This window comes from Pinus tabuliformis, chromosome 5_2 (assembly GCF_031772625.1).
Source record: "Pinus tabuliformis cultivar Carrire ecotype Pingquan chromosome 5_2, CPIR1, whole genome shotgun sequence".
NCBI classification, from domain to species: Eukaryota; Viridiplantae; Streptophyta; class Pinopsida; order Pinales; family Pinaceae; genus Pinus; species Pinus tabuliformis.
In genome coordinates, this window is record NC_142306.1 from 487924006 (window position 1) to 487939245 (window position 15240).

The following is a 15240-nucleotide window of genomic DNA, read 5'->3' on the forward strand; positions in this document are numbered from 1 at the left end:
TGGAAGAGAAAATTTTGGGTGTTGCAAGGAGGCAGGGATCACAAACCGATGCTCGCTGGTTTCCAGAATGTCTTTGATGGAGGGGGTGAGGGTTCCAAGCAGTAATGTATGAATCGAAAAAAGCTTGAGTAGCAACAACACTTTCTTCGTCAGTCCAGTTGAGGTCATCCATTGTCGGTGCATTTGAGAACCATAGGAAGCCATGTATATGTGCAGATCCTCTATGTTTCCATTCATACCTATGGTTAAAAAAATAAGAGAACAAGTAAGAGGTTTGCATGAAGAAAATTGTATATAAAGGAGAGAAGGAAAAGCAGAAGTTCCAGACCTGTACCAAAAATCCTTTACAAGGAACCCTTTTAGCAAGACCTCTTCTAAGAAAATTGTGAATCTGCAATGGACGTATAGAGATGCACGATGCGGGTTTGCAACAATGTTTTGGATTCTCCATCGAGATTGTTCATGCACATTGGATGGAGGTTTAGAAGGCATGGCCATATGCAAGTCATGCCACTTTGTATCAGTTGCACTTAATGTGAAGAAGAAGGTAGGGTTGCCTTGTTGAACGATCATGTCACTAAGCTCCCCTCTAGCCTTGGTCCAAAAAGCCCGGCTCCCTCAGAGAGACGAGCCAAATCGTGTAATCTGGGTTGAGGGTGAAGTTGTTGTAGGTGCTAGCGAAGATCCGCAATGATGGCTGAAAAGGTATTTGCAAGGTCTCTTTTAATGAAGACAGACGTAGTTGCTTGGCTTCAATGGCGCATTATAAGGTTGTATAAATAATAGTGAAATCTGGGATGTTGACCAAAGCGGTTGTCGTGGTAGCGCATTAGATGCAAAGCGTATTCTTGCATATCAACTTTTGCAATTCTTGGTTGGTTAATCATGGTAGACCCGGTGGGGAAGAGGGTGGGGAAGGCCATAGAGAAGAGGCCCTTAGTGTTGTATTCATTAATTGGAGAAAGACCAATAATGGGCCATTGAAGTGAATGGGTGGGTGTGGAATTGGAAGATTCTATGTAGGCAAGTATTTCATCAAGCTCAGTATGGGAATTTGGTAGAGTTGAAACAAAGGAAGATGGATGAAGGTCAGACGGGCATGCGTGGTGGAGCTCAGGAGTGGGGGTTTCAGAGAAGGGCAGGTGGGGCGAAGGGGAGGGAGTGGTGACATGGTGCAGAAGGGTGGCGACATCTGTAGGGACAATAGGCAAGGCAGAAAGTGCATTTGGGTCAACCTGAACGTCATTGTAGTATGGATCGTTTGCTATTTTGAATTGCAATGTTGCAAGGACGTGAGATCTGCTGAAAAAGAACTCATAAGATGTGTGGTCAGAGGTGCTTTTGTTGACAATAAGGATATCTATTTTTGAGAGCATGCGGGGAAGGGAGGTGACAATGTTAGTGATATCTTGAGGGAAGCTAATAGTATGGCCAGAATATTTGCATTGGCCCCCATGTGCATGGGTAACTTGGAGAACTGGGCTGATACAAGCAATGAGCATCTCTTCAACCTGAGTTAGGCAGGAGAGGATTGCGGGTTGTTTTCCTGGGTCCATGTTGTTTGAGGACAAGAAACGATGGAAAGTTCATTCGGAGGCACAACAAGAGCAGGAAATAAAGCCGTTACGTGTTTTTGTTTTCATGGAAGGGTAAGATTCATTACAAATAGAACATATTTGCATGGGGGTGAGGGCATCAATTCGTGCACGAAAGCAGTGATGTGCTTGTCGGAGACGGTTGTTGTGGAATTGTTGGGAATTTGAAAAGCAAGCAACATGGGGGGCTTGTTGGGCAGGGAAAGTAGGAGGTGAAGGGGAGGGAATAGGTGGGGAGGAAAGAGGAAATGGAAGTGGGAGCAGAGGAGAAGGGGTGGATGGAACGGGAGGGAGAGGAAGGTGGGGAGGTATGAAAGTTTCAGCTGGGGTGGTACGAGGGGGTAGTGCAGATCGGCGAGTGTTGTAGAGAAGCCGACGACGCGCATTAATTCTATCCCTGTGAAGTGTGTAGTGTCGTTGTCGGTGTGCTTGTCATGCATCAGGCACCGGAGTGGATTCCATAGTTAATCAAGAAAGAAGAGTATTTTCAAAGTTAGTGGTAGAAGTTGAATTTGAAACAAAGGCAAGTATACCATGCATGTCAAAGGAAAAGTAGTATATGGAGTGAATAATGTGTTTTTGTGATGCAAGCAGAGGTATTTTATTTTGTGTGGCATTTGGAAAACATATATAAAAAAAATATGAAAAAGTTTAATGACAATGTGACAACAAACATGTATCTTTGCAAGCAAGTAACCAATATGAACGATGAACGAAGTGAGGAACAATACATGTCATGTGCTAATTTGAGAGAGGAGGATGTATGTTTTTTTTATTTGGATGGTGTTTTTTTTTTTTTTAGGTTTTTTGATGAATGAAAAGGGAGGTAGGGAAATAGTTTGTGCAAGCCATGTAGGAGCGTGGAAAGAAATGAGTGGCGTTTAGGAGGATCGGTTTGTTGTGTTTGTGTGTAAAAAGAAAAATGTGTGTTTTTGTTTTTTTGTTGTGATTATGTGTGCAATGCATAGTATAATTTAATGGGTGCATATGTTTTTTTATTTAACGAGGCACCATTACACAACAAGAGGTGGTGAGTATGAAGCAAAGGCGAAATACATTTTTTTGAGGGAAGTGTTTTTTTTGTGTCTGATGTTGTTATGTTGGTGCCTTGCAATAGAAAATAGTGGGATGTTCAAATGACCATTTATTTTATTAGAATGGATATCGTTATGCATAGATGGTTTGGATTAAAGGAAGATACGTTTTCGGATGCCAACACAATGTTAAGCAATAGTTGTGTATGCTATTCATATTGGAAAGTTACATCTTAATGTGTATTGAATACATGTGTGTTGTTTTTTTGTTGTTTGTTTTTTTTGTAGTTTAGATGAAGAGATGAGCAATGGTAGAAAAATGCAAACGAGCGAGTGCCCATGTGTTGAAAATTTCAACAAGAAATGCTAAATATAGAAGTGCTAAATTTAGTACTGCTATAAATAGCATTTTGGGATACCCTCCTATTTTAGTTAGTCCCTGAACTAAAATAGAGGAGTAAAATTCGAATTTGATCTTAGCAGCTATTTGTAAAATAATTAATTAATTCATCTTGAGTTAATTAGTTGTAGAAAATCAAACATGAAGTCTATGTGGGGACATGCAATAGTTTCTCCATTGATTGAGGAATTTATCCTTGAGTTAAAGAGATAAGGATGAGTTGTAATATTGAGTTGTAATTAGTTGGCTCAGTTAACTAAGTCAAGTCCGGTTAGATTAATTCAAACAATTTTTTGAATTAATTGTGAGTTCAGTTAGTTAATGCATGCATGCATGTAACTGCTGCACTTCAGATAACTGAATATTCTCTCATAAATAACTCATGCATGTCAGTTCAGACAGAGACCCAGTTGAGATCAAATGGAGGGACAGTGTACTATCAGTTGCAGGAATATTCCACTGTGAATATCTCTTGCATGCAAAAGGAATTGGAGATTGCGCAGTTACTTCTTCAGTTTAGTGAGTGTGATGAGGCCAATTCGCACATGTGACATCATTGGACCCCAATAAAAACTATGCAAGAAAATAGGAGGCTTGGAGGGTTGAGGGAAGGCATATCTTGTGTCTACTCAGTCTGCGAGCTACATTATTTGATTACAGAGAGAGAAGGATAGCTTGAGAGTTGATTCTTTTTGTAACTTAAACACATTTCCACTTGTATGATAATACAGAGATTGGGGTTTTAGGCTGAGGCTTTCCCTGGGTTATTTCTTTTGTGTTATGTGTGATTGATTTCTCATTCTCAGTTATATGTGTTCTCATTGATCTTGCTCAATTCGATTAAGCTTCCGCAAAGTTTGTTGTAGAAGTAGATCTTGTATTTTTCTTTAGTATATTGCATAATCTGTTGATCTACAGTGGGAATTTCTACATGGTATCAGAGCAAAGGTGATCAAAGCGAAGAACAATATACAAGAAGGGAGAAGTTCGAAGTTTCAAGTTCCTGAATATAGAAATCGAGTTCTTATCACATCTCAATTTCACCAATGGCGTTCAATGGTTTAAGACTCGAGTATGCCCTTGATGGAAGCTCGAATTATATAGCCTGGAAGGATCGCATGGAAGCAGTATTAGAGGATAACGGTCTAAAGGACTTCATTGATCAAGAAGTCCCTAAGCCGACTGATGCTATTGAATTGGCGGAATGGAGGAAATGTGTGGCTAGAGCAAGGAGAATCCTTCTAGAAGGAGTTCAAGACCACATAGTCTCGAGTCTCCATGGGAAGGAGACACCGTTTTCGATGTGGAAAACATTGAAAGATCTATATCAGAATAGTAGCGATCAGAGAAAGCTGGCGCTGAAAGACAATTTTCAGAAAATCAAGTGTGAAAAGGGTGACATGATCTCTACGTATCTGAACAAGCTCACCACCTACAGGGATGAGCTTGGAAGCGTAGGGATCACGACCGTTGATGATGACATGGTGAGTCTTGCACTCCTCGGTCTTCCTAAGAGTTGGCATAGCTACCAAGACTTGGTTAATGGAAGAGAAAAACTGCCAGATTGGGAACGAATTTGGTCGGATCTGATGCAGGAGGAAATAAGAAGAAGCACCAGAGATGGATCCTCATCAAAGCAAGATGATGAGGAAAATCTAGCCTTAGCGAGTAAGGAAAGGAAAGGGAAAGCGAAGGCGTTCCATCCCAAATCCGGTTCTTCCCATGGTGGGAAGAAGTTTGACAAATTGAAAGTGTGATGCTTTCATTGTCATGAAGTGGGCCATTATGCTACGAATTGTCCATAGAATAAATTCGAGAAGGGATCCTCGAAGGGATCTGATGGTGAGGCATTGGCCTCATAGTTTGAGTTGGATTTCTCTCTTATCGCATGCATGGTTTCATCCATGGTGGGATGTGTGTGGTACCTGGACAGTGGAGCTTCATTCCACATGTCAGATGACAAGAATCTTTTCAGTACCTTGGAGGAGAAGGATCTCCAGATGCGGATCAAGATGGGCAATGATGGAAAGTACCGTGTTTCAAGGTGAAGGTGTGGTTGTGTTTCAGAGGGAGCATGGAGCTCCCCTCACCCTAACTGATGTAAAGTATGTACCAAGTCTGAAGAAGAATCTTGTGTCTGTCATTATGCTAGAAGATAAAGGCTAGGATGCATTCTTTAGTAAAGGAAAGGTATTCCTAAGGCATATCGGTACTGGATAGACAAAGCGAATTGGGATTCGAGTAAACAATCTCTACAAGCTGGAGGTAGATGACTGTGGTGCATTGAGTTCCAAAGCTGAGATGGTGTAGAGCCAAGATGTTGGAAAGCTATGGCATAGAAGATTGGGCCACTTGCACCATGGAGCCCTGAAGATCATGCAACAAATTTCTACCAGACTTCCCAAGGGAAAAATGGAGCAGACGAATACATGTAAAGGTTGTACCTTAGGTAAGTATGCGAAATCTTCCTTTCTGGATCGAGACAGTAGAGCTAGAGCAATCCTGGAGCAAGTTCACTCAGATTTTTGTGGACCTTTCTCTACAGCCTCAACCGCTAAAAAAAGGTACTATGTTATTTTTATTGATGATTTTTCTCGTAGATGCTGGATCTACTTTATGCAAAAGAAGGATCAGACCTTCTTGAGGTTTTGTGAGTTTAAAGCCTTGGCAGAGAAAGAATCTGGAAAGAAAATAAAAGCCTTGCGTAGCGACAATGGTGGAGAGTATGTCTCCCAACAGTTTAAAGACTTCTGCATTGTAGAAGGAATTAAATGGGAATTGACGGCACCCCATAACCCACAGCAGAATGGGGTGGCTGAAAGGAAGAACAGATCGATTGTGGGAGCAGCTCGAGCGATGTTGCATGACCAAAGCCTACCACTGCATTTGTGGGCTGAGGCATGAAATATAGCAGTATACTTGCAGAACAGAAGCCCGCACCGTATACTGGGAATGAAGACACCTATGGAGGCCTTTTCCGGGAAGCGACCAGATGTGAGTCACTTCCGAATCTTTGGATCATCAGTTTACTGTCATGTGACCAAAGATGCCCGGAAGAAGCTAGATCCAACAGTTGAGTTGGGAATACTTGTGGGGTACACGGATACACCCCACAACTATCGGGTGTACCTGCCTACCAGTCAGAGGACAGTGGTATGCAGGGATCTAAAGTTCGATGAGTAGAAAGCCATGCAATTATCACTTGAGAGGGAGCTCAAGTTGCATGCAGAGGAGGAACTTTTAGTTCCTAAGGAGGAGGAGCCTCAGATTGATGTGGAGCAGCCACATGCAAAGGATCTGGGAGTGGAGACATCCACTCATGCTGAGACTTCCAGAGATGGGTGGAAACGCTTAAGGGAAGTTGACAGGTTGATGCTGGATGCGCAATAGAATGTGGGACAACCATCTTCTCAGCGCAGACAGAGGTCACCCGAGTGGTACACTGGGTACATGGCCCTGGTTGGGGAGTGTGTAGATATCGAACCTTCTTAATTCGAGGAGGCAGTGCAGCAACCAGTCTGGGTTGATGCAATGGTAGAGGAGTATGACTCTATCATTCGGAACAGTGTGTGGGATGTTGTCCCAAGACCTCGGGGCAAGTTAGTGGTGAGTTCCAGATGGCTTTACAAGGTAAAGTAGGCAGATGATGGTAGTGTTGAGAAACATAAGACAAGGTTTGTTTCCCATGGTTTCTCACAGGTCAAGGGGATCGACTATGATGAGACCTTTGCTCTTGTAGCAAGGTACTCATCTACCAGATCGATGTTGGCACTATCGGCTCAGATGGGTTGGAAGATCCATCAGATGGACGTGAATACAGCATTCCTCAATGGGAAGATTGAGGAGGAAGTGTACATTGAGCAGCCAGAGGGTTTCGAGACCTTCGATCATGATTCACATGTGTGTCGACTCAAGAGGGCTTTGTATGGGCTGAAGCAAGCACCCCGTGCTTGGTACACCAGGATCGACAACTATTTCACCGGGTTGGGCTTCACCAAGAGTGAAGCAGATGCGAACCTTTACCACATCATGGTAGAAGGTAAACCATTGATCATTGTTCTTTATGTCGATGATCTGATTTTGATAGGTGATGATCAGCTGATACAATCTTGCAAGGAGGACCTTGCAAGAGAGTTTGAAATGAAAGACATGGGTCTTATGCACTACTTTCTAGGCATGGAGGTGTGGCAAAAAGATGGTGAAGTATTTGTGTCTCAAGGCAAGTATGCCAATGAGATACTCAGGCGCTTTCACATGGAGAAGTGCAAGCCCATGCAGACTCCTCTAGCTGGGAACTGGAGGAAGGAGGATGCTACTTCAGGTGAGGTAGTAGTTGCTACTATTTATCGGTAGCTGGTGGGTTCACTTATGTATCTGGTGAACACATGACCCGACTTATGCTTTGCAGTGAACCAGTTGAGTCAAGCTATGGTTCAGCCTACCAAGATGTTTTGGAAGGCAGCAAAGCATGTGCTGAGATACCTTAGAGGCACATCTTAGTTTGGATTGTGGTATAGATGGACAGAGGGAGTGAAGCTTCAAGGCTTCACAGATGCGGATTGGGCAGGGAGTCCATCAGACCGGAAGAGCACTTCTGGAGGAATCTTCAACCTTGGTTCAACTGCAGTTTCCTGGTATAGCAGGAAATAGAGATTAGTTGCACTTAGCTCAGCAGAGGCTAAATACATGGCTGCTAGTTAGGCTGCATGTGAGGTCATTTGGATGCGGGAGTTTATAGTGGGATTATTTGGTCAGATGATGGATCCAACCGTGATCTATCGCGATAATTCGAGTTGTATCAAACTCTCTAAGAATCCAGTTTTTCATGACAGATCCAACCACATTGATATCCAGTATCACCAACTTCGAGACTGTGTGGTCAAGAGGATCATGTTGTTGTTGTATGTTTCGACTGAGGAACAGGATGCAGATATTTTGACGAAGGCATTGTCAAAATGCAAGTTCGAGTTCCACAGAGACAGGATTGGAATTACTGATAATCCCTTTCTTGTTGAGAGGGAGTGTTGAAAATAGCAACAAGAAATACTAAATATAGAAGTGCTAAATTTAGTACTGTTATAAATAGCATTTCGGGATACCTTCCTATTTTAGTTAGTCCCTGACTAAAATAGAGAAGTAAAATTCGAATTTGATCTTAGCAGTTGTTTGTAAAATAATTAATTAATTAATCTTGAGTTAATTAGTTGTATAAAATCAAACATGAAGTCTATGTGGGGACATGCAACAGTTTCTCCATTGATTGAGGAATTTATCCTTGAGTTAAAGAGATAAGGATGAGTTGTAATTAGTTGGCTCAGTTAACTAAGTCAAGTCCAGTTAGATTAATTCAAACAGTTTGTTGAATTAATTGTGAGTTCAGTTAGTTAATGCATGCATGCATGTAACTGCTGCTCTTCAGATAACTGAATATTCTCTCATAAATAACTCATGCATGCCAGTTCAGACAGAGACCTAGTTGAGATCAGATGGAGGGAAAATGTACTATCAGTTGTAGGAATATTCGATTAGGAATATCTCTTGCATGCAAAAGGAATTCATTCCTTGGAGATTACATAGTTACTTCTTCAGTTTAGTGAGTGTGATGAGGCCAATTCACACATGTGACATCATTGGACCCCAAGAAAAACTGCATAAGGAAATAGGAGGCTTGGAGGGCTGAGGGAAGGCATATTTTGTGTCTACTCAGTCTGTGAGTTGTATTGTTTGATTGCAGAGGGAGCAGGATAGCTTGAGAGCTGATTCTTTTTGTAACTTGAACATATTTCCACTTGTATGATAATACAGAGATCGGGGTTTTAGGCTGAGGCTTTCCTCGGGTTATTTCTTCTATGTTATGTGTGATTGATTTCTCATTCTCAGTTATATGTGTTCTCATTGATCTTGCTCAATTTTATCAATCTTCTGCACAGTTTGTTGTAGAAGTAGATCTTGTATTTTGCTTTAGTATATTGCATAATATGTTGATCTACAGTGGGGATTTCTACACCATGTAGTTACAAGAAAGATATAGTTACGAGTAACAAGTGAATGCTGATATATTAAGGAAGAGCATTACAAGTGAGCGCATGCCCATACAGCTGAGAGGAACAAGTAAACACGATGAAGTGGAAATACACTTATGAGTAAGAAATACAAAAAGTAGGAAGTAATGTTGTAAGGGAGGTGTAAAACTAAGAGTACATATAGAAGTGTGGACAAAATGGTTTTAACAAGGCATGCAGGTGTGTGTAAGGGCATGGAGGAAATGTTGTGACTGCAAGGGGAGAAAAGGAGTTGACAATAGTGAAAGGGAGTTGCATAGTAGGGAAAGCATTTGCAAGGTTGAAGTTGGTCATAAATGGAGAAGGGGAGGGGGAAATTGGAACACATAGGTGTATAGTGAAAGGGTGTGTAAAACAAGAACATGGGGCAAAACAAAGGAGAGGGGGAAAGGCATGTGTTACAGTTGGTGGGCAACCAGTTTGGAAGGAGTAGAAGTTTACAGAATGTCGTGGAGAATGAGAGCGGACGCGGAGGCATATGGGAGTTCCTCAGAGCACATGAGGGTTGGCCGGAGGCGTTCAACGTCATTGAAAGTGTCGATTTTTAAAGCTAGTGTGAAGAGAAATTGACGATCCTTCACTTTGTTGGATATTTCCCTGATAGTTTCCGGCTTGCTTGAGAGGAGGTTAAGGTCCTTTGCGGACATACCCAAAAGTTTGGTTGCGGCATCATCGAAAGCAACAACATTTTCGAGGTGACCAGTGTGGTCATGCAATTCAAGGCGGAGCACATAGTGGTAGTCACATTCTAGGAAGGATCCCTCACATTTTGTACAATGCCATGTGTTGTCGTTTTGTCAGGAGGATTTTTTCATGCATTGTACCCCGTCAATGTTAAGGGGGCATGCGAGAAAGTAGAAATCATCCATGTTGATAGATGTAGTTGTAGCACGAAGGGAAACCCATGGAGTTTTTTCAGTGCAGGCCATTGCAGTTAGCTCAGCTATTGTTTTTGTGCTAATGGGCCTAGTGGACATGCTCGTATATTTCCGGCTAAGCGAGGGCGAGGATGATTTGACGCTTGTTTCCTGGAACCATTGGACGAGCTGGCACGTTTCAGCAATATCTGGATTAATGGAAAGGTAGGTGGTGGGGATAGTTCCAACTGTCTGGCCATTGAATTTGACAACACGACCCCCTTTGATTGCAAGGACTGCAGTGGTTCACGAAATGTAGATTTCGGGTAGTTTGTGACCCTCGGCGTGGCAGTGTTCACCCCAGAGGGTCACATCGATGTTGGACCCAGACGCGTCACGAAGTGAAATAGTTTTTTTGGGAGTCTCGGAGCCATCGCGTCTACGTATGACGGAGGTAGGAGAAGTTGAGCTGACAACACCAATTACATCAACAATTGAGTTGAGCGATGAAAGGCTGAGTGAACTAATTGGCACAAAATGGAAGTTATGGGAAGGGATTGACGTATCGTCATGTATGGAGGGAGACACGTTTGATGTGGAGAAGAGAAGGATTTCGAAAGGTTGGTTAAGATGATTGTAGGCAGGGTTTGGAACCTTTATGGTGCCATTTGAAATGGTGTATATCTGGCCGATTCGAACGAGAGATTGGAGAGAGGTTTCCAAGTCATTGAAGGCAGAAACATGGATCGCGTCACCGTCGCGGTCAACAAGGTCAAAGCCAAGTGATTTCCCCGAGCCGCGTGAAGTGGTGTAGTCATGCACTAGTGTTTTCGTGAGGAACCTGCCTTGGATGGACCAAAATTTGTGCGATGGGGTGAGGGCCTTGAAAGGTAGCAAGTTTGTGGTTGCAAGGGCATTGTTTGGCGGGGTTGGAAGGTGGGTGCCGACAAGGGGGTTCGATGGCAAGGTAGGTGCAGTAGATGAGGATGAGATGGCATGGAGTGTTTATTCAGTGGAGAGAATGAGAGGGGTTGGCTCGTCGACCAGGACTGTTGCAGGCTGGATGATTTCGAGTTCGAGGACATGTAGCGACCTGCAAATAGGAAGAAAGGAAAAAATGTGAATTAAGAGGGGAAAATAAACATCAATATATCCAAGTGAAAGGGAAAACAACATAAAAGGAGAGGGAGTGAAGAGGGGGTTGGGAGTTTCAAATGCACGAAGGTCGATGAAAAGATGTACATGAGCTTTTTTTTAGGAGCACAATGGAGCCAACCTGCAGGTTTCTAGATGACGCAAGTGCATTGTGGGATGAAGGCAGAAAGGTTGCATGGCTGTGATTTTTATCAGAAAGAGAGAGGCAGAAACAGGGGTTTGTGGACCTCGTGGGGCGTATGTGTTCTAGTGCGACAACTTGGAGGACTAGTTGTAGTTCAGTGCAACCAGCTAGAAATAATGAAAGTGCATTGTTAGTTAATACAAGAGGATGGATACAAGAGGATTGATCCAGGTGGATCTCTAAAAAGTACCAGCAACGTGATAAAAAGGCTCAAACTTCAAAGTGGTGGAATCTTTATAAACCTAGCTTCAGATCAGAGTGCTCGTCATCCTGATTCCAACGATGTGAACAACACTCGAATCCAAGCTCATATGAAGAAGTTAGGGCATGTCAAATTTCAAGCTTGACTTGGACCGATGGCACGAAGCAAAAGGCATGGCAGTCTTCAGCGAATGGGGAAGTGCCAAGTGGCAGGCTGCCATTGGCTCCGCAGTTCATTGATCACAAAAGGAAGAGGTATGCAATTAAAGAATCATCCCCAAGCAATAAAAGGTGTGATGCGATGATTGCATATCGCACATCGCAAAGGGAAGCATTTTATAGAATCGGCCCCGAAAAATTCAAGTTGTGATTGCGATATTGAGATCACACATCGCACATAGCAGGGAACAACGCCCCATTATATGTATTACCCATGACTCTGCTGATTGCGATATGTCGATGAACCTCGGATCTGATACGGTTATAGGGTGTGGTTTTTAAACCTATCAGGTCTGCCGGTTCGCAGATCGTAATTCGCACTGCACAGCGGCTCGTTATGGAGAATCACCCTTAGCCTCACCGATTGTGATACACCGAAAGGCCTGCGAATGCGACACAGTTATAGACTACAGTTTGATAGTTCTGTCAGGTCCGCCTTTTATCGCACATCGCTAAGTGTAGAGTCCCGATAACATTACCACCCTCTGGATTCCGCCGATTGCGATTTCCGATGGGTTATCGGCACCAATAGACTAAGGCCGTCAGTAGTAAAGCCGTCGATTAAGGATTAATGCACTGATTCTTGTACTATTCCACCGGTTTAATGTTTGATGTGAAACGACCTGTATGAGTTGTTCTATGGAGGTTTTCTATGATTAAACAGGCTGTTACCCACAGACTATTTCAGGGTCCTAGAATCTCTGTTTGAAACAGCTCGCCTGCCTAAACTTGTCATTTTGTTTAAACTGCCTAGATTGTTAAGGATCCTACCACCAACATATAAATTGGGCTATCCGCACAGCGAGAGGGGAGAGAGCAGAGAGCAGCGTAGATTACAGAGTAGAGCAGCGGCACCTACTCCTGGAAGGTGGCCAAAACCTTGCCTCAGAAATCAGAAGGTTCTGAGAAGGTGCAGAAAGCCCGATTATCCGAATTGGGTGTTCGGATAGGTGATTCTACACGATTTTTCGCCAGGAAGTCAGTGATGCTATCTGTCTCTAGAGTTGGGCTCTCCATTTGTCATCTATCTTCCATATTGGAGGTATAAGGGTGTTTATGTAAAATATGCTTGTACTTCTTCTCTTTTCATGCCATTTAATGAATGAAGGCCTCCCCACTATTGAGCAGGGCCCAGAGATGTAGTCCAAATTGGATGAACTCCATAATCAAATCTTTATGTCTTGATCTCATGCGTGATTATGTATTTTTTACTCTTCATTTATAAGCTTATGTTTCAGGTTTTTTAATAAGATTAGTTACATGTAATTCCAATGCATCTATAAGAAGAAAAAAATGGATCATTTGTCAAGGTTGTCTCCATTATGAAGCGACTTTGTTATCGAAGAGAGGAGCTGCAGGTAAAAAAAAACTTGTAAGTGTAAAAGAAAAGAAATAGTATGCATATTAAAATGAAGGAGAAGGCTACAAAATTTACTTTGCAAAGAACGAAGGGGGAGGTCGGGGGGGGGGGGGGGGGGGGGGGGGGGGTGACAACGAAGGGAAAAGTGTGGCAGAGATAAGACAAAGGGGGGGGAGGCGTGTGAAAGTGACAGGGGCACAAAAAACAAAGAGATGGCTAGTTCTGTTGAATTGTTTTGTGAAACGCGGATGTGCGAAAGAAAAATGTTCCATGATCAAGAAAACAAGCGAAGGGAAAAATGGGTATCATGGAATCAATTTTTTGAAGAAATGGAGGAAAATGTTACATGAGGACGTTACAAGGCCTACGTTAAGCAAGACATGAAAATGTGCCAAAGATTTAATGTAGGTATGAAAATGTCTCAAAAACTATTTTGAACGTGATCCAACCAGAAAGTTGAAGCATTACAAATATCATTGGCTAGATAAAAAATCATCGCACGAAAGAAAACTTGATTGTTGTCAATATAATAGAACAAGAGTCTAGATCATAGTAGGGCCTAGACTCAATGAAATATTAACTTTGTTTTAGTTGGTTTCACCTGCAAAACTTATCAGCATAATAAAAGACCAAATGTGAAGATCATAGCAGACCCTATACTTAATAAGAGTTGAACTTTGGTATAATTGGTTTCACCCTGCAAAACTTACCATCATTATAAAAGGGCGAATGTGAAGTTTTGCAATAACGTCATAAAAGTCAATCACTAAACTTAGAGGCTTTATTGACTAACTGTAGAGCATATTCCCCAACTCCAAGACTTAGATTTATATCATATTTTATATGCAATAGGTTTTATTTTTATGCATAAGGTTGTCGATGTAAGTAATTTATTTACCATATCTAAATTTAGATTTAAGCAAAGGTTAGTTTACATATTGAATGGAAAAATGATTTATCACAAATAGACATTAACTTTTTTATTTTCATAATTAACCTCATTTTTTATTTGTTTTTTCTAAAATTAGATATGAAACTTAATAAAAGCTAAATTTCATTTTAAAAGATTTACTCTCATAAAAAAACTAATTATTTTACACTCATAAATTATCTATCTATCTATCTATCTATCTATCTATATATATATATATATATATATATATATATATATATATATATATATATATATATATATATATATATTAAACTCCCTAACATGCCATTTCAAAGTTCCAATCCAAATCAATTATCTAGAAATGTTACTAATAAAGTAACAGGTTGCAACGATGGAATTCAACTACTCACCTGTCATTTCAAAGTTTCAAGCACAGTTTTCCAATAAGTATATAATTTTCACTGAAATTGACTAGAATTGCAAATATACATCTTTCCATGAGGCTAACTGAACTACTTCATCTACCATCAGGAGCATGATAGCTAACCGAATATCACCATCAATTCTAAAAGTCGACATATTTCTACCTCATATAAAGGCTTTCAAATAATGTAATACTCTTCTACTTGCCCACTTTTTACAACTTTCAGGACACCTTACTCAGCCACTTTTTATTATAAAGGAAGTGTATTTCTCTTTGTTTCTACTGGTAAAATTGAAGTCTATAGTATGACAACCTCCTTATGTAAAGACGAGAAGTTTTGATGGAGCAATCAAAAATAAGGAATTAGATCAGCTAAGCTTATGATTAAGTAATGAATAACAACCCTAAAACCTATGTAAGAAAGGGGAAGAGATAAAGTTATCTATTTGAAATCAGCAAAGTGTTTAATAGGACCAAAGAGATTAGTGGATGGACTAATATTAGATACTAGTTTGTCAATTGCAATGTTAAAATTTCCCAACAAGTGGTGTTTAGAATAGTAGAAATGAGGTCTCCTCATGGAAAGCACCTCAAATTACTACGTGAATAGTGGGTCATGGACAATAGAGATTAAATTTAATATGATGCCGAGAAGAAAGAAAACAAAAGTAGAATAAATAAATAAAATAATTCTGGAAGAAAATCTACAATAATTTGATCAAGTCGATGCAACAAATAGATTCAGGAAAGAATTCCACTTCCACTCACAACAAATATATTCAGGAAATAATTCCACTTCCACTCATAGATAGTTTGACACGCATAACAAGAGAGAATTTGTCCACTAGTCACTG